The sequence below is a fragment of the Myodes glareolus genome, chromosome 1, assembly GCF_982192425.1.
Source record: "Myodes glareolus chromosome 1, mMyoGla1.1, whole genome shotgun sequence".
In the NCBI taxonomy this organism is placed as follows: domain Eukaryota; kingdom Metazoa; phylum Chordata; class Mammalia; order Rodentia; family Cricetidae; genus Myodes; species Myodes glareolus.
The window spans coordinates 127,125,195-127,145,234 of record NC_142026.1 but is presented as its reverse complement, the minus strand read 5'-3'; the positions used below and the strand labels follow the sequence as shown (position 1 = coordinate 127,145,234).

The window sequence follows — 20,040 nt, the reverse complement described above, 5'->3', positions numbered from 1 at the left end:
AGGCAGGTGAGAGGGACCTTGGTGCTGTGAGCTCTCCTGAGCAGGTTGGGAAATACCATTCCAAAGTAATACATGGCTCTATGGTTAATTCACCAGGCTAGCAGAACAGAGCACAGAATTTAGCAGGAATCTTAACTGGTTAGCCAAAACAGTCCTTGATTTGCATTCCAGGGAGCAAGGGGAGACAGGGGCCTACACCCCTCCCCTTACTTAGATATTTGGCTAGGAGTTAAATTGTGTTAAGAATATATTTTGTAATAGATATTAATTATAACATCCCGGTAGTAGGCAGAAATATGGGATTTTCTTCAGTATGTTGTGAATACCAATGGTTATTAAAGAAGCTGCTTTGGTCCTATGACACCATGTAGCTGCTGCTGGAGGAGAAAGATGCTGAAATCTTGTTGGTATATCATGAGCCCCATGGTAAAAGACAAAATAAAAGGAATGGGTTAATTTAAGATATAAGAGCTAACTAGAAATATGCATAAACTGAAGGCCAGGCAGTGTTGTAATTAATATAGTTTCTGAGTATATTTTGGATCTAAGTGGCTGGGAACAAACAAGCAGTTACCATCAACAGAATGGCGTCCGAACATTTGGCAATGTATATCCACATAGAACCTAAGAAAGCTTAAAAAGAGGGCTTCAAAACTCACAAAAACATGAGTCAAGCATAACTTCTTGGTAGTCTCATATATTTTTTTTCAGATAGGCTCTGTTTGCTGGTCCCAAGCAGCACCTTGGCTCCTTTAAGAGAGGTTCACTAAAAACTGCATGATTTCTTTAAAAATGACAGCTTCCTGGTTCACCAGCTCAAACAGCTCTGACTCTTTTAGGAGTCTGAGCATTTCAGTTGGGTTTGTGGACAGCAGGCTGCAAGTTACTTGGTGGCAGCATGGGCCAACTTTTTACCAGAGTTGAGGTGGTAAGGACGGCTCCCACCAGCAGTCTCAGAAGCAGTGAACAGACCTCCATCATGTTGGACTAGGCCAGGTCAAAAGACATAGCAGCTTTTGTCCTAGCCAGGCCACTTAGCCCTTTAAGAAGTGGTCCTGGTCATAAAAGGATTACAGATATGCAATAAGCCAAAACTCACAAAATTACTTTGCCGAACAAAAAGTAGGAAGCAGTTTAGAGAGGACTATGCAAAAATTCCCAAATATTGTTCATAAATGTTTCTTTACATCTAAAAAGGGTTATGCTTTAGAGATGCATACTTTGCATTGGTATGGATCTTGGTCTCTTACTACAAATTTAAGATCAATTTTGTTATGTGTACATTTCTGTTCATGATTGAGGTTTTGTGTTTGTGCAGCTCATTTAAAGCTGAGATGTATAATTAAGAAATATAGGTTAATAGTTATCTATAATAATCAAGCTTGTAGTCATATTAGTTAGGTTTTGCAGATGTAGAGAGATATATTTTAGATGGATAGGGATTCTTCAAATCTTTCAAAGACCTTCAGAATATGGCATTTAAAATGTTTTAAGAACTTAGGACTTTTCAAGACAGTGAGACACATCTTCCCCTGGCAGCATCAATCTACTTCAAGAGAGTGATGGGCATCAAAGAGGCTTCTTATGGAGGCGGTTAGCCATTTGGGCAAGAAACTGCTCATGCCTGGACTGCTTGATGGTATGCTGTACGAACTGGACATACAAGAACCACAGAAAAATGGCTTCTGAACTTGCCTAAAGGTGAGACTGTCCTTTTAGATTCCTGATTCATGAAAGAGTCTTCCAGACATTCTGCAGGACACAGAAAAAAGAGACTGACAAACTGTCAATATAGGCAGAACTGTCTTTGAAGTTTCCTGGCTCATGGAAAAGTCTACCAGATACTATGGGCCTGTAAGCTAAAGATGGATGCCTAGAAGAATGTTACAGAAGAAGTTTGGGTGATTGTCCAGGCAACGAGTTGTCTCTGTCAATTACAGTGTTTTGGAAGTTGCTTACAATGTACTTCCTGTTTACTTAGGTGGTGTGAGAGGTCCTGTCTATGTGTTGTTTTTATTGGGTAATGAAGAAAGAAATTGCCATTGCCTATTGATAGGGCAGAACTAGGCAGGGAATACTAGACTGAATGCTGGGAGAAGGAAGGCAGAGAGAGAGAGAGAGAAACCATGGAGCTGCCAGTGCCAGACATGCCGAATCTTTGCCGATAAGCAACTGCCATGTGGCAATATACAGATTATTAGAAATGGGCTAAATTAATTTAAGAGTTAGCCAGTAAGAAGCTAGAGCTAATGGACTAAGCAATGATTTAATGAATAGAGTTTCTGTGTATTATTTTGGGGCTAAGCTAGCCAGGCCGTGGGGAACCAACAAAACAGGCCCCCCTTGCTACACTTGAGTAATAGTATATCTTTCTGGAATCTTTGATAGAGTTGAAGAATTTATAGCTATAATTATGATTTTCCTTAGTTATAATAAAGATAAAATAGATATAAACACTGTAACTACAATTCTTGCTTGATACCTATTTTGCAATATGTAATTTTACTATGTTAAACATTCCATTTAAATTAGACAGGAAAGAAGAGGTGATGTGTGATTTTCCTCAGACTGCTGTGAATACCACTAGTTAATAAAGAAGGTACTTTGTCCTATGACAGGGCAGAATATGGCTAGGTGGGGAAACTAAGCAGAATGCTGGGAAAACATAGGCAGAGTCAGAGAGACTCCATGTCTCTGCAGGTGGAGACAGGTGCTGGACGTTGCTGTTAATCCTCGAGACTCATGGTAAAATACAAAATAATAGGATTGGGTTAAATTTTAGATGTAAGAGCTAGCTAGAAATATGCATAAACTAATAGTACAAGCAGTATTGTAATTAATGTAGTTCCTGAGTGATTATTTCAGATCTAGGTGGCCAGGAAACAAAGAGGCAGTCTCTGCCAACAAGGCAGTAGTATTATTTAGAACAGAACCATGTATTTATTGTTTAATTTTGACTATATATGATAGAAATATATATTTCATAACATAAAATATAATATTTTATAGTTTCATTACTATTATAGCTTAGGCTCTGTGACATGCACTATGTAGTCCAGCAATACCCATATGTACTCTGGGGACAGAGAACTAGGAAGCCCCACAGTCCTGCAGGCTGACTGTCATTACAGTGACAATATGGCAGTGGAGACTGAAAGGTCTGGGAATCTTTTACTGCAGGGTCCACATCCTCCTGATGCAGGTCTGGGTCAATAGTGCTCTCCACTGTGCGCAGAGAAGCTTCTGCACATCCAGATCTGGGATGAAAGAAGAGTGAACTCACACTACGTTCCTCTGACTCCACAGGTACACTGTGCACACATACACTAGCATTCACACACATGTGACACACACACACAGTGACAACAAATAAAGTAAAATAAAACATGGAACTCCCAACTATGGAAAGTATATGATTAAAATTCACTCTTAGAAACATATTGAAGCAGGGTCTCACTATGTAGACTAGGCTGGTCTGTAACTCACAGTAATTCACCTGCCTCTTCCAACACAGGATCAGGCTTAAAGGTAAGTGTCACCACACCTGACCGGTCTTGGATTTTTTGGTATGCTATTAAAGTATTAGAACTTTACAACTGACTATTTTACCCAAATTAATTTGTAAAACCTGTGACATTAAGTACACAGACAACAATCAAATATCTCGGGTATCACTAAAGGAAACCTATAACAGTTAGTCAAAGTAAATGCAGATTGAGGACCAGTTGTTTAGTAGAAGTCTCTGGTAACTGTAACAGGAACCCCGGCCTTACCATAACTGACTGCATGATGAAAGAGCCATTCAGGCCATAAAACTGAGCACATGGATAGCCCTAACTACAAAAATTAAAGCAAAAGCCTAATCCATCCAAGCCTGTAGTTGAGGGAAAGTCTCTGAGTATACCAACCTTGCTTTTTGGCTTCTATAGTTCTACTTCTGACTAATTGTTCTAAACAACAACTAAAGTGTGTTGACCAAGAACATAGTTTTCGTGCTTGAAAGCTCTCTCTGAGAAATGCTTGGTGCTACACTGGAAGCCCAAACACCTCGTGTAGTTGCTGACCAGCTAATAAAGAGTTTCTGTTTATTTAAACTCATATCTGACCAACCTTCTCTGGTGAGTATCCCACAACATTTCTGGACATCTCATGTAATTCCAGAACAAGAACTAAAGACCATGGCAGTCTCAGTGTTCCTTGGATCAGGGAAAAATGTGGTGGTCAAAGAACTCCTAGAGCACTGGTCCTCCATCTGTGGGACACAATCGCTTTTGGGATTCACAAGCCTTTTCAAAGGGGTCACACATCAGATATCCTGTATATTAGATATTTACATTATAATTTATAGCAGTAACAACAGCTGCTAAAAGACATTTGTTTATAAATGCTGCTGAACTAACCCAAGATAGGTATTTTGAAAATACCTTGGCTTCAAAACTGAAGCAAAAAGGTATGTTATTTGGAGAAGAGATTTTGCTTTTGTTTCCACAGAAAATGAGAGGCTGTGGATTAATTCTGAGTTAAGAAATATCTAGTTTGATCAAAGAAGACCATCTGAGAAATCTCCGGTAGGAACAGATGGCCTAGATATCTGCGTTCTATATCCAGAACAGATTCATAATGCTGCCTGAGATGATAAAGCCTCACAGGATACTCCAGTCAGGAATTGATTATAACTCTAAATTTTCTTTAGGTCCCCATAAGATTACCAGCATCCCAAACCAGCCGGAAGTAGCCTGGAAAACTATGCCCACATTCCCAAAAAATGGACTATGGATATTTTCCTTTGTTAAAAAAAAAGAGTGTGAAATGGTGTGGGAAAATTGTCTGTATTCTGTCAATCATATTTTAATAAAACGCTGATTGGCCAGGCAACATGTATAGGTGGGAAAGCTAGACAGGAAGTAGAGGTGGAGCAAAGAAAACAAGAGTATTCTGGGAAGCAGGAAGCTCCCTCCTCATTCCTGCCCAGACCACAGAGAAACAAGATGCAATCTGCCCCGCTGGAAAAGGTGCTGAGTCACATGGCTAGCACAGACAAGAATTATGGGTTACTGTAAGATGTAAGAATTAGTTAATAAGAAGACTGAGCTAATGGGCCAATTGGTTTATAACCTATTGTAGACTTTGTGTGACACTGACGTCTCCACCCCAAAAGGAAACAAACCAGAAACTCCCCTGGTCTATCACCTCTGGAGGTGACAACAAAGATTCCACTAATGGGACATATCCTGCCCCCAAGGCTTAGGAGCCATCACAAAAATGTCTTACTCAGTGTTTACAGTAGCAAGTTTTTCTTTCTTTAGTTTATATATTTATTGTTATTTTATATGTATTCATCTCTAGTGTTTACTTTTATCCTCTGTTTATGGGTGGTTTCCTGTACATAAGCATGTGCACCATGTATATGCATTGCTGGCAGAAGGCTGAAGAGACATCTGATCCTCTAGAATTGAAGTTACAGACAGTTGTGAGTCACCATGTAGGTTCAGGGAATTGAACCTCGTTTTGTTGAAAGAGCAGCCAGTGTGGTCAACCACTAAATCATACCGGATCTCTAGTCCCTAGAAAAGGTAATTTTTATTTATTTTTTACAAAGTTAGGGTATGGTGAGGGTCAATCTGGAAGGTGTGGGGGCAAAGGATTAGCCATAAATATGATGAAAATACATATATGGAGGCATAACAATCACAAGGGATTAAAAAAGTGAGTTCAAAGACAGGCTCCAGCGCTATAGAGAAACCCTGTCTTGAAGAAAACAAAAAGAAACAACCAAAAAAACCAAACAAAATGTTGATTTTAAAAAAGCTAAAGCAACAATTAAAGGCCACCGAATGAAAACAAGATTGAAACTTTTTTGCAGTAGGTGTGGGAACCTCACAGGGACAAGTGTGTATAAATTCCAGTGCATTCTGCAGAGAACCAACAAAAGGCACCGACCTTATTCTGTCTACATCTCTCCTGATTCTGTTGCCAAGTGTCGCTGGAGGTGCAGCTACTGCAGCTGGTGTTGAGTAAGGTGAAGGGACCACGTGGTGTGGGAGCCCAGGACAACAGTGTCCCCCCTCTCAATTCACAATGCCCAAGCAATGGGGAATGTGGTCACCAGGGAGGGACTACCAGAGCCACAGTGCCCAGAGGGATTCCTGGGAGAGATGTATGAAAAGCCAGGAACTAGGATCCTGCAAAATTGAAACACTTAAAGGACTGAACTCACAGCCCTGGTACCCTGGACTTTGCAAATCTCTCCGTCCCTGAGGGACTGTTCTGAGGGACTGTTCTGAGAAATCTCCTATTTTTTCCACAGCTCCAGTGACATCTGTAGGTAGCCTGGTCTCAGGAAGGAACCATGGCAAAGGAACTAACCTCCATTGCAATCACTCCCACAATCTGAGCCTTTTGGTTCTACTGGGCTATTTGGGGACCAAGTTGCCAAGGTCAAAATAGAGGATTGCTGGTAGAATGGGAACAGACCTGACTCTAAGCCAGGAAGTTCACAATACCCCTAGGATAGGTGGAAGTTCCTGGGTACATCTTGTCCCCCTCTTCATCACTCCAGTCTCCTGGCTCTTCCCGGACCTACCTCTCACAGATACTGTTGATTAAAGAACTTAGGGGAAAAGTTATATTGGGGGTGGTGGAGCAGAGTCTACTTAAATTAAGAGCCCTAGGTAGCAGAAGGGAGTACTTGTGACATGTACCTTAATCACCACTGGGTCTGGGGGAAGAGGGGTCACAGGATGACTAAAATCCTGTTGCCAGGGCAGAATGTGCTAGGTACAGTACAAGACCTCACTGGGAGGCAGTCTCAGACAGCTCAACTGGACTAAGGCATGCTACTCTCTGAAGATTGCCTTCCCATGATTCCTTACAATTCTGGTGGATTCCATTCACCATTCTGGGACCTCTTTGTCCTTGAACTTTATTTCTCACCTTCCAAAAGTATTCTCTAGCTCGAGACAGTAGATGCTTCCTGGGACAAGGCAGTCACAACCACACGCCTGTTGCTTTTTTCCCTCTTATTTATTTTATTATTGTTTTGTTTTAAGCAGGATTTCACACCATAGCCCACACTATAAGAATTGCACAAATCCCTCCTCTTCCTCAGTTTACCAAATGCTAGAATTACAACTTTGTGCCACAAGGCTCAACTTCAGTTACCATGAGACTCAACAACCACCATCACTATTCTAGCAGGGAGCATTGGCAGCAGGCAGTCATTGTGACTGGAGGTGCAAACTTAGATCACACATATTTTTAGTTCAGCTTGTTCTGGTAAGGTTTGGTTTGGGTTTATGAGACAAGGTCTCACTGGTTGTCCTAGAACTTACTGTGGAGCACAGGCTGGCCTCAGACAAAGAAAGAGTCACCTGCCTTTGCCTCTCAAGTGCTGGGATTAGAGCCCTGTGAAACCATGCCCAGCCGAGAGCCCAAATCTTAAACCACAAACAAGGCCCAGAGATGAAGAAATGGGAATGGGTTTCAAAGCCACACCTCCAGTGACATACTTCTTTTAGCCAGGTCATACCTCCTAAACCTATCCAAACAATTGCCACCCATTAGGGACCAAGTATTCAAGCACCCTACTCTATAAAAGACAGGTTCATTCTAATAACTACAGCAGACATCCACAATAGCATCCCAGGGTTGATATCTGAGTAAAAGGACAGTGATGAAGCAATACAAAATGAGTGAGTGGACTTGCTGTGGGGCTGAATGGTCGTTTTTGTTCCGATCTGATTGATCCTCCTAAAAAGATAATCTCAGTCTGTATTGGAGGTGGTTCAGCTTTAATTGTTTATTAGATTTATTTTCTTTTAACAGCATGTATGTATGTGTGCCACATATGTTCCTGGTGCAATCAGAGGTCAAAGAAGGCATCAGATCTCCTAGAACTGGAGTTACAGGCAGTGGTGAGCCACCATGTGAGGTTGCTGAGAATCAAACCTACATCCTCTTCAAGAACAATGCTCTTAATCACTGTACCACCTCTCTAGCCCCAATGGTTCAGATTAAATATGAGCACAGGAGTCGAGGTTTTCATGCGACAGCAGCTTTCACCTTCTTGATTATCTGTTTTGCCTTTAATTATTAAAATCCAGACACATCTGGTTTGTCTAACCATCTATCTAAATTTAGAATCTTGATGTTCTCTTAGCCATGACTCATCAAAGCAGTTAGTCTTCAAAGTGCTCCCCCCCTTACTCAGCAATGGACCACTGTCCTTGATGCTACTACCTTTTGGCCACTCTACCTAATGGGATTTTTCTGTACCGTATTTACTGGGATTTAGGAACACAGTTTCCTAACCCCACCCCAGCCTTGAGCCATCATCACCATCCCTGAAGTTCCAGCATTGCCAGTGCCATTCTCCCTGGCCCTTCTCACTGTGCTTCCCAACAGGGATGCTCCAGTGTTGGCAGAGACTGCTCATTCATTTATCAGCCACCCAGACCAGAAATAATCACACAGACCTAAATTAATTACAGCACTGCTCGGCCAATTATCTCAGGATTATTATTAATTAAGTCATATCTCTTACACTAACCCATATTTCTTGTCTGTGTTAGCCATGTGGCTTGGTACCTTTTTATCACTGAGGCATTCTCATCTTGCTTCTTCTGCGCCTGGGTGATGACTGCAGACTGAGCCTTCCTTCTTCCCAGATTTTCCTATTCTGGTTGCCCCACCTATATATCCTGTCTGGCTACTGGCCAATAAGCATTTTATTAAATCAGTACAAATGACAAATCTTTACATGGGTACAAGACCATTGTACCACAGTACTTCCACATTATTTTCTTTTCAAACAAAAACTCTAAATCTAATCTCCTTTGTTTAGCATTTTTCCTGACCATTATCCATAACAACTATGATTTGGACATCTAAGTCATTCAGTCAAGCTGTGGTCCTGTCCACCTGTGGCCTATTCTCAGACCCACCCACAGTCTGAAAGGTGGTCTGACAGGTCATTAGAAGTGTGTGGCATCTCTTCCCAGGATACAAGTTGCCTTTTGCCTGCAGCCTTCTCCTTCCTCCAGTGTTAGTGGGGGGTTTCTGTCCTGTCCCACAGCTGTTCAGTCCCAGGGAAATGCACAGAGGCCTACATTAAACATAAACTTGTTGGCTTATTAGCTCAGCTTTCTTTTTAACTAATTCTTATAGCTTACATTAACCTATAATTCTTGACTGTGTTATCCACGTGGTTGGCTTGGTACCTTTTATCAGTGAGGCATTCTCACCTTGTGTCTCTGTGTCTGGGTGACACTTACAGACTGAGCCTTTCCTATTCCCAGAATTCTCCTGTTCTGGACGCCCATCTATACTTCCTGCCTGGCTTCTAGCCAATCAGCATTTTAATAGACCAGTGCAAGTGACAAAACTTTACAAAGTACAAAACCATTGTCCCATAGCACTCCAGCTTGAGATTCCTAGAGAAATTCTGGTCTCCTTAGGGTCCACTGTTTCCATACTCTGATAGACTGAGAGACACAAGTAATCTTTAGTCTATGTTTTTCTTTATTTCATTCTTATTATTGTTTCATTGCTTTGGGTTGTTGATCCAGTGTCTCCCAGTGTATCCCTGGATGTCCTGAAACTGAATATGGAGACCAGGCTGCTCTTGAATTCATAGATATCATTCTGCCTCTGTTTCTTCAGTGTTGGGATTAAAGGGAAGAATATCCACATTTCTTCCAGACAGGTTAAAAAGGGACAGGGGAGTTAGGTGGTATACAACTGGAGGGGTAAGAGGGAATATTGAAAGAATATAATGAGAAGGAATTTGGATGAGAGAAGGGCAGCCATGACTTCCAGGAGGAATTGGAAAAGGATGCTAGGAGGAGGAGTTGAGAGGAAGGTGTGGAGTAGAGGCAGTGAAACAACAGGAAAGAGAAGGAAAATGAAGAAGATGGGGAGGCCCAAAAGAAGGGGAGGTTGCTGAGTTGGGTCAGTGTAGAGGATGGGTGAAGACTATGGTTGGAATCCAAGGCAGAGATGTGTGAGGGTAAACAAGGCTTCAAGTGAAGGCATGGTGAGTCAGACCAGAGGTGGCAAGAGCATACAGGGAACACGGGTATTGTTGTGGTTAGATTAGAGAGTGTAGCTAAGGAAAGATGGGTGGGAGAAGGAGACTAAGGCAATGGGGGGCTGTGATGGAGCTGAGGTTTGAGAAGGAGGAGAGAGCTAAGAGGGTAAGGACCACAAGGGTACAGAGAAATGGAAGACAGGGATGAGGGTATGGTAAAGAATAGGCCAGTAGAACAGGACAGAGTGTGGGGAGAGGGGTGTTGGTGGGAGGGAGTGGAAGGCAAGACCAGCCAAGCTTGGGGACTTGGACAGGGACTGGGAGGACGTGAAGAAACCAATCAACAGTCACTAATACTGTCTCTCTGGCTGCAGGTAAGTGACTGCTGCACAGGCAAAAAGCACTGGCTTCATTCCTGACTTTCTACCATGCTTCAGCTGCTTTGGGTCTCCTAGGCAGCAGTCACGTTGTATGGGGAAAAGACCACATGGAATGGGAGGCCTGGGGGACACCAGAGCCACAGAGCCCAGGCGGCTCAGCTTCTGCCCAGGTGCCATGGCCTTAGGAGAGGACTTGAGCCTTTCAGAGCCACTCCTGGTTGCTGACGTAACTGCAAAACCTCTAAGACAAAAAGTGAAGGGATATGACAGACAAAACCTGAACAACCTGAGATCACAGTCTGATTATGAAATTTTCCTGAATGTCATCAGCGGGAAGCTGGTGTCTATTATAGTGCCCTTCATATCTGAGGCTGGGCTTAGAGAACGAATACCATGACCTCTGCCAATCACCAAGCTCAGTAAGTGCACCCTGGCTCTGAGCCCACTGTGTTGGAGTATAGCCCATGAGTTTTGGGGATTCAACAACAGATCTTGAGGGGACAGAGGACCACAGTACCAGGAAGGAAGGATGCTTCTACTTGAGCTGATGATCCTAGACCACCACCCCTATATTCCAACCCTCACAGGCTCCTTCTAGATGACTGTACAGTCCAGACCTTGGGGTATGCTCTCTAACTCACCCCATACTCTTTCCCTTAGAGGCTTTCAGAAAATCTGAGAAATTAGAGCAGGAGGAGAAACAGGGCTAGAGAAAATGAAAGTTTGATGTGACATTCCTGGCCTCCTCAGACACACTAAGAACTGCACATTCTGTAGGTAAACAACCCTCACCCTCACTCTGAAGCTAGGAGACAAAGAACAATGCAAACATAATGTTTGTTCTCACCTTCTCCTTAGTTGACATTCTGAACGGATATCACATGTATAATTTTGTCTCCCAACATTGCCATGTCTGACCACACACTTCATCCTATCAGAACCTTCTGTTCACATGTAGAACCAAGCAGAGTGTGCAGTTCTGGTTTTTACAGTTAGAAAAGGAAATATGCATTAATTTACTCCTGTTTATATCTTTAAGGTTTCTGTACATGTCAGAGTCTACTGAAAAGTTTGTCCACTGAGGAAGCACTTTGTGAGAAGACTGAGCTTCAAACAACCCATGGGAGTATGAGGTGTCAAAGGATTGCTTGGAGAGGTTTGGTGGAGCCTCTTGGTTCTTTTGGTTTTCTTCTACTCATTTTCCCAGTTGCTGGAATGAGACAAGCTCTTTCCCACAATGCAGCTTCCCTTGGAACTATTGAAGATACTTCCTTCTCTGATGTTCTCCCTCATCTTCCCAGAATAGATGCAGGTTAAAATTCAAGCTAAGTTCTGCCCAAGGTCTCTCTGATCAAGAGAACACATGAGCTGGAGAGGTCATAGACCCTGGAGGAGAACCTAAAACTGTCATATTCTTATATCAACACAGATTCTTATTATATTTTAAATACATACCTGTGTGCCCTCCCACAGGCAAGTGTAGCTCTATGGCCAGGGCTGTTGTCATATACCCGTAATCCCAGAATTCGGAAAGCAGAAGTCCAAGGATCACTGAAGCCTGGTTTACATAGCAAGTTCGAGGACATTCAGATCTACCTAATGAGACATCCTATCAAAAAAGAAAAAGAAAAGTAAGGAAGAAAGAAAGGATGGAAAAAAGGGAGAAAGGTATATTTATAGATAAGAAAAATAAAGAGCATCTCTCCCTATCCATCAAAGAGCTTCTTTTGTTTTGCAGTGAACAGAGATTGTTATTAAGATTTACAAGTGTGTGAAATGTGGAGAATAGGTGACCTTGTGTGCCCAACCTAACCCTACAAACTAAGACTTGGGGAATACTGGAGGAAAGTGGTAAAAAGAATTTTAAGAGGCAGAGGACCAGAATGCTCAATGCCAGTGTCTCCCAGACATCACAGGGATGCCATACCCATGAAATCTTGACAAAATGACTGTCTAAGGAAGACCTGCATAATGGCAATATCAATTGACATGCCATTTTGCATAAGGGAAATCTTGTAGGGCCCTGTCTCTACTTGACAAGCCATGGGTAGCCAGAGACTGCTGAGAGAGTGGAAAAAGGACCTTCTACAATCACCAGTTCTCCTAAAGGTTATCCAATTACAGGTGATTAATCATCAACTTACAGATATACCAGCACTACTAAATGATGTGTGTGTGTGTGTGTGTGTTATGCAATGATAATTACTAAATATATGGACGTGTATAAGTGAGAAAAGTGACGGAAGGAGGGCAAGGAGTTGGTGGGGACAGAGGGAGGGTGGTAACGATGTAATTACAGGACAGAGGGAGGGTAGAAATGACATAATTACAGTACTTGGAGATTGACCAAAAATCAATTTTTAAGTAAGTTTTGACTCAGTTAAGACCCAGGTTTTTAAGTCCTGAGTAGCTTGACAAACTCAGAAGAAGACACAGGGGCGTTATCCTGACTGAACATAAATATTTGTTATTTAATCAAATAGCTTTTCAAAGGTGATGTTTTTGTAGAGAACAAAAAGCCTTGTGCACACAAAGAAGCACTGGAGAAGTAGGAACGTTAGGCATATAGCTTACCTTTTCAAAGGGATGAGCTGTGAAGTTGCTCTACCTGGAATCTAGGAACGAAGCCCTTTAACAACCTAGTGATCCTTTGCTCTCAGATGAGAGAGGTTCTACCTTATCTCCCAGAATTTATGTCTTTACTTATTCAAGACATTTTCCTCTGGTGTGGGAGTCCCCTCTGTGTGCTGTGATTACCATTAATGAATAAAGAAACTGCCTTGGCCTGTTGATAGGGCAGAACATAGGCAGACAGGAAAGACAGAACTGAATTCTGGGAGAAAGAAGGGCAGAGTCAGAGGGACACTATGAAGCTACCACCAGAGATAGACGTGCTGAAACTTTGCTGGTAGGCCATGACCTCGTGGTGATACACAGATTAATGGAGATGGGTTAAATGTAAGAGTTAGCCAATAAGAAGTTAGAGCTAATGGGCCAAGCAGTGATTTAATTAATACAGTTTCTGTGTGATTATTTTGGGTGTAAGCTAGTTGGGCGGCCAGGAAGAACAACCTGCCTGCTCCCATGTAACACTTCCCTAAATCTTGAGCATTGCTTTTAGACCATAAAACCCACTCTTATGAATGATGTCACACACATTTTACAACAGCCTAAGTGATTTCTATATTATCTTAGGGTCAGATCAATCCTGATACCTACAGGCATTATGTTTACCTCAGTCAATCCCTTCAGACTATAAATCTTGGGAACTATCTCTGTATCAACAGTACTTATTCTTGCGAAAGAAGTCAGATGGATTTTGTAATGCATCTCAAAGCAAACACATCTTAAATTGTTGCTCCCTTGGGACTGAGTTAGCTGTTCTCTGAATACTTTTTTCAAAAATCTTGCTGTGCTTAAATCTGGCTCAAGTAAAATAATCTGGGGAGGACTTAAAAGTCCTGGTCCAACAGCAGTTACAATAAAATTGGTAGTCGAGTTTCATTCTTGCCTCTTCATGGATCCTTTTCCCTTGTGCCTGCTGTAAAGCCTGCCGGAAAATCACCACAGCTGCTACTGCAACATGGGATGTGGGACCCTCAGTGAAGATAAGAAAAGTTTTCTTTAAGTGGAAATCAGAGGTTTAGGAAACTCAGTCCTCTCACCCAAGGAGTCGAGATTGTAAGTGAGAGAGCTAATAACATGGGCCTTCTCAGTCCTTTGAGACAAAGCATTTTGTACAGTTATTGAGATCTTTGTTGAGATCTCAAAGAACAAAATATTCAGAACATCAACTTTATATGCATAGCCCATGAAAAGGGAGATAAAAACCATGTTAGTCATTTTACAAGCTGCAGTACAGTAATGTTTGCTTGGCACATGTCAGGAGATTTATTTAAAAAAATAAAAGACTTTTCTGCCACACATCTTGGCAGGTCTTGGCATATAGCCAAAGGAGACTCCTTTGACTTCACATTAGTTACATAGCTTTCCTGAGTCATCTTTCTGCAACCCAGGACTTCCTGTCTGCAGCTTGTAGGACTGCCAGGGTGTGGTAGAGCAGAGTGAGTTCCGAGAAATTACATTTGGAACTCCAACACTGCAACAAGAGCTAGCTTGACTGCCTCGATGTAGTGGCACTTTATTTCTATTTTAGTAAATAAAGCTTGCCTGAAGATCAGAGAGTAAAACAGCCCCACTGATCAGCCTTGCAGACCAGGCAGTGGTAGCATACTTTAATTCTGGTAGCCATGCTAGTTGCCATAAAAACTAGGTATGGCATCCTTTAATCCCACTGGTGCATGCCTTTAATCCCAGCCCTAGAGAAGATTATAAAATGGGAGGAGATAGCTCTTAGACACAGTCTCATTCTGAGATTCTTGGAGGCAGGGTTGCCATTTTCAAACTGAGGTTGAGGCAACAGTCAGTGACTGGAGATACGGAATTTTTCTCTGTATGTTGTGATTACCATTAATGAATAAAGAAACTGCTTTATAGCAAGGGAGAACTTATAAACTGAATGCTGGGAGAAAGAAGGGCAGAGTCAGAGAGAAGCAGTGGAGGCCCCTGAGACAGACACTGGAAACTTTACCTGGTAAGCCACTATCACGTGGCAATACACAGATTAATAGAAATGGGCTAAATTAATATGTAAGAGATTATTCAATAAAAAGCTAGAACTAATGGGCCAAGTACTGTTTTTAAATAGTATAGTTGCTGTATGATTGTTTTAGTTCTGGGCAGTGGGGATGAAAAGTAGCTCCTTGCACCAGACTGGCTTCTTTGCTTTTTTGGATCTTCAGGTTGAATGCCAGTTTTTCTCTCCGGGCTTTATTACTCATGCTTCATTATTAAGAGTCGGATGCTATGCTTTACAGATCTTTAGGTTAAACCCCAATTACTCTCTCTGAGTTTTTATTAATCGTGGTTCACCTCAGGACTTAATTTTTTGTCTGTTTGCTTGATTTTTCTTTAAAAGATTTTGTTTTGGTGGTCTTCCTTTCTTCGTCCCAGGGGGTCGCGATCCCCTGGCTTCCTGGTTCCCTCTCAGGGCCACCCAAGAATGCAGAACTCCCATTAAACCTGGAGATTTTTTTTAATTTGTCTTGTTTTTATTTGGCTTCATTGGGAATTTTTGCATCGGCAGGGAGCTAATGTTAAGAAATATTCCTAGAGGGGCCCTGATCCTGTACCAGAAAATCCATCGGAGGGATGAGTGTGTTCCTGACTGGCTGGCAGAAGCCCCAGAAAGGGAGCACAGACACTCCTCAACCCCCTTAATTTCCAGTCATTCTGCAGGGGCTTCTCTCCCCGGCTACTGCCTCTCTCTTCTTATCCCATCTCAGCTTACTCCCAGGCACCCACTCCCTTCTTTGGGGTCAGAAGATCCCCCAACTCAGCCTGTTTTGGGGCTGGGGCAGGGTGTTAAGTGCAACCTGGCAGGAGTTCCTTTGTTTCACTAAGCTTGCAAGCAGCAAGCTAGGGCTTTTGTCTGCAAAGTCCCTGGCCAGCAAGGGGCACTGATCCTGTACCAGAAAATACATTGGAGAGCATTTGAAGGAAGAGATGGGCAGGCACCAATACAAGAATTCCTCCTACAATCTGAAAAACAGCATGATAACACCAAAACCCAGAGAACATAGAACAGAAATACTTGATCACATTAATCCAAAAGAAGTAGAAAAAAATAGACATTACGAAAGTGATAGAGTCCCTTAAACAGGATGTGAAAAATTCCCTTAAAGAAATAGATGAGAAGAATAACAAAAAATTTGAAGAATAAATAAATCCCTAAAAGATACCTAGAAAGCCAAGAAAAAACAATCAAACAGATAATGGAAACAGTACAAGACTTGAAAACTGAAATGGAGGCAATGAAGAAAACACAAACTGAGGGCTGACTGGATATGGAAAATCTAGGTAAACAAACAGAGACTTGAGAGACAAGCATAACCAACAGAATACAAGAGATAGAAGAAAGACTCTCAGATGATGAAGATACTATAGAGAAAACAAACGCACTGATCAAAGAAACAGCAAATCAAACAAATTATTAACACAAAACATCCAGGATTTCTGGGACACCATGAAAAAACCAAACCTAAGAATAATAGAGGTAGAAGAAGGAAAAGAATTACAGCTCAAAGGCCCAGAAAATATATTCAACAAAATTATAGAAGAAAACTTTCCCAACCTAAAGAAGGATATTCCTATGAAGGTTAAAGAAGCATACAGAACACTGAATAGACTGGATCAAAAAATATCCCCTCTCCATATAATAATCAATACACAAAACATACAGAATAAAGAATGAATATTAAGAGCTGCAAAAGAAAAAGGTCAAGTAACTTAAAAAGGTAAGCCTATCAAACTTATACCTGACTTCTCTATGGAAACCATGAAAGCCAGAAGGTCTTGGATACATGTGCTGCAGAAACTAAGAGACCATGGATGCAAGCCCAGACTGCTATACCCAGCCAAGCTTTCATTCACCATCAATGGAGAAAACAAAATATTCCAGAATAAAAACAAATTTAAACAATACATAGCCACAAATCCACCCGTACAGAAAGTAATAGAAGGAAAATCACAACCCAAGGAATTCAACAATGCTCACAATAACTCCGACATCTAGTGACCCTTCACCAGCACATCTCAAAGAAGGGAAAGACAAAACTCTACCACACACACACAAAAAATAACCGGAGTTATCAACAACTAGTCATTAATATCACTTAATATCAATGGACTCAATTTACCTATAAGAAGGCACAGGCTAAGAGATTGGATAAAAAAACAGGATCCAACATTCTGCTGTTGACAAAAAACACACCTCAACCACAAAGAGAGACATCTACTCAGAGTAAAGGGTTGGGGAAAGGTTTTTCAATCAAATGGACCTAAGAAACAAGCAGGTGTGTCTATACTAATTTTTAACAAAATTGACTTCAAACTAAAATCAATCAGAATAGATGGAGATGGACATTTTATACTCATAACAGAAACAATTTATCAGGATGATGTCTCAATCCTGAATATCTATGCCCCTAATATAAAAGCACTCACTTCTGTAAAACAAACATTACTAGAACTAAAGGCAGACATCAAACCACACACACTGATAGTAGGAGACTTCAACACTCTTCTCTCACCAATGGACAGGTTAATCAGACAGAAACCTAACAAAGAAATAAGAGAATTAATGGAGGTAATAAATCAAATGGACTTAACAGACATCTATACAACACTCCACCCAAATAGGAACGAATATACCTTCTTCTCAGCATCTCATGGAACCTTCTCAAAAATTGACCACAAACTCGGTAACAAAGCAAACTTCCACAGATACAAAAAAATATTAGTAACCACCTGTGTCTTATCAGACCACCATGGAATATAGTTAGAATTTAACAATAATTCTACCCCCAGAAAGCTTACAAACTCATAAAAGCTGAACAGTCAACTACTGAACCACCCCTGGGTCAGGGAAGAAATAAAGAAAGAAATTGCAGTCTTACTTGAATTCAATGAAAATAAAGACACAACATATCCAAACCTATGGGACACTATGAAAGCAGTGCTAAGAGGCAAGTTCATAGCTCTAAGTGCCCACATTAAAAAAAAAAATGGAGAAAGCTCATATTAGAGACTTAACAACACAGCTGAAAGCTCTAGAAAAAAAAGTAGTAGATTCACCCAGGAGGAGTAGAAGACTGGAAATAATCAAGGCTGAAATTGGCTGAAAAAAAAAGAGGGCTGAAAGCACAAAATAGAAACACAGAAAACAATACAAAAAAATCAATGAAACAAAGAACTGGTTCTTTGAGAAAGTCAACAAGATTGACAAACGTTTATCCAAACTAATCAAAAGGCAGAAAGAGAACATGCAAATTAACAAAATCAGAAATGAAAAGGGGGACATATCAACAGACACTGAGGAAATTCAGAGAATCATTAGGTCTTACCACAAAAGCTTATATGCCACAAAGTTGGAAAATGTGAAAGAAATGGACTTGTTTTTAGATAAGTACCATATACCAAAATAAAATCAAGACCAGGTGAACAATTTAAATAGACCTATAAGTAGTGGGGAAATAGAAGCTGTCATAAAAAAAAAACCTCCCAACCAAAAAAAGCCCAGGACCTGATGGTTTTAAAGCAAAATTTTATCAGAACTTCCAAGAAGAGCTGATACCTATACTCCTTAATGTGTTTCACATAATAGAATCAGAAGAGTCATTGTCAAACTTTTTTTATGAAGCTACAGTCACCCTGATTCCAAAACCACACAAAGACCAAACCAAGAAAGAGAATTACAGTCAAATCTCACTCATGAGTATTGATGCAAAAATTCTCAATAAAATTCTGGCAAACAGAATCCAAGAACACTTTTTAAAAAATTATCCATTATGATCAAGTATGCTTCATCCCATAGAAGCAGGGCTCACTCAACATACGAAAATCTATCAATGTAATCCATCATATAAGTAAACTGAAAGAAAAAAACCATATAATCATTTCATTAGATGTCGGAAAAAGCATTTGACAAAATTCGACACGCCTTTATGATAAAGGTTTTGGAGAGGTTAGGGATACAAGGATCATACCTAATATAATAAAAAGCAAAATATAGCAAGACAAGAGCTAATATCAAATTAAATGGAGAGAAACTCAAAACCATTCCACTAAAATCAGGAACAAGACAAGGCTGACCATTCTCACCATATCTCTTCAACATAGTTCTTGAAGTTCTAGCAATAGCAATAAGACAACATAAAAAGATCAAGGGGGTTTGAATTGGGAAGGAAGAAGTGAAACTTTCGTTATTTGCAGATGATATGATAGTGTACATTAGTGACCCCAAAAACTTTACCAAAGAACTCCTACAGCTGATAAATACTTTCAGTGATGTGGCAGGTTACAAGATCAACTCAAAAAAATCAGTAGCCCTCCTATACACAAAGGATGGAGAAGAAGAGAGGGAAATCAGAGAAACTTCACCTTTTATGATAGACACAAATAGAATAAATTATCTTGGGGTAACTCTAACCAAGGAAGTGAACGATCTATTTGACAAGAACTTTAAGACTTTGAAGAAAGAAATTTAAGAGGACACCAGAAAATGGAAGGATCTACATAGTAAAAATGGCAATACTACTGAAGGCAATCTATGAATTCAACACAATTCCCATTAAAATCCCAACAAAATTCTTCACTGACCTTATGAGAACAAAAATCAACTTTACATGGAAAATCAAAAAACCCAGGATAGCCAAAATAATATTATACAATAAAGGCACTTCTGGAGGCATTACCATCCCTGACTTCAAACTCTATTACAGAGCTACAGTAATGAAAACAGCTTGGTATTGGCATAAAAACAGAAGTCGACCAATGGAATCGAATAGAAGACCCGGATATTAACCCACAAACCTATGAATACCTGATTTTCGACAAAAGATCTAAAAGTATACAATGGAAGAAAGAAAGCATCTTCAACAAATGGTGCTGGTATAACTGGATGTCAACCTGTAGAAGAATGAAGATAGATCCATATCTATCACCATGCACAAAACTCAAGTCCAAATGGATTAAAGACCTCAATATTAATCTGAACACACTGAACCTGATAGA

At 40.7% G+C, this 20,040-nt stretch overlaps 1 long non-coding RNA gene across 2 annotated transcripts in view; it reads right to left on the bottom strand.

Annotated features, from left to right (window-relative positions):
* Nucleotides 1–20,040, bottom strand: part of LOC146895797 (uncharacterized) — a 52,706-nt gene that overhangs the window by 23,034 nt on the left and 9,632 nt on the right. The window contains exons 2-3 of one of the 2 annotated variants that reach the window (XR_015739367.1): nucleotides 11,863–12,016; nucleotides 10,661–11,386 (exon numbers count right to left, since the gene is read on the bottom strand). This is a non-coding gene — a long non-coding RNA (uncharacterized LOC146895797). Of the gene's footprint in view, nucleotides 1–10,660; nucleotides 11,387–11,862; nucleotides 12,017–20,040 lie in introns of those variants that run through there. The other variant, XR_015739368.1, reaches the window with a different exon arrangement.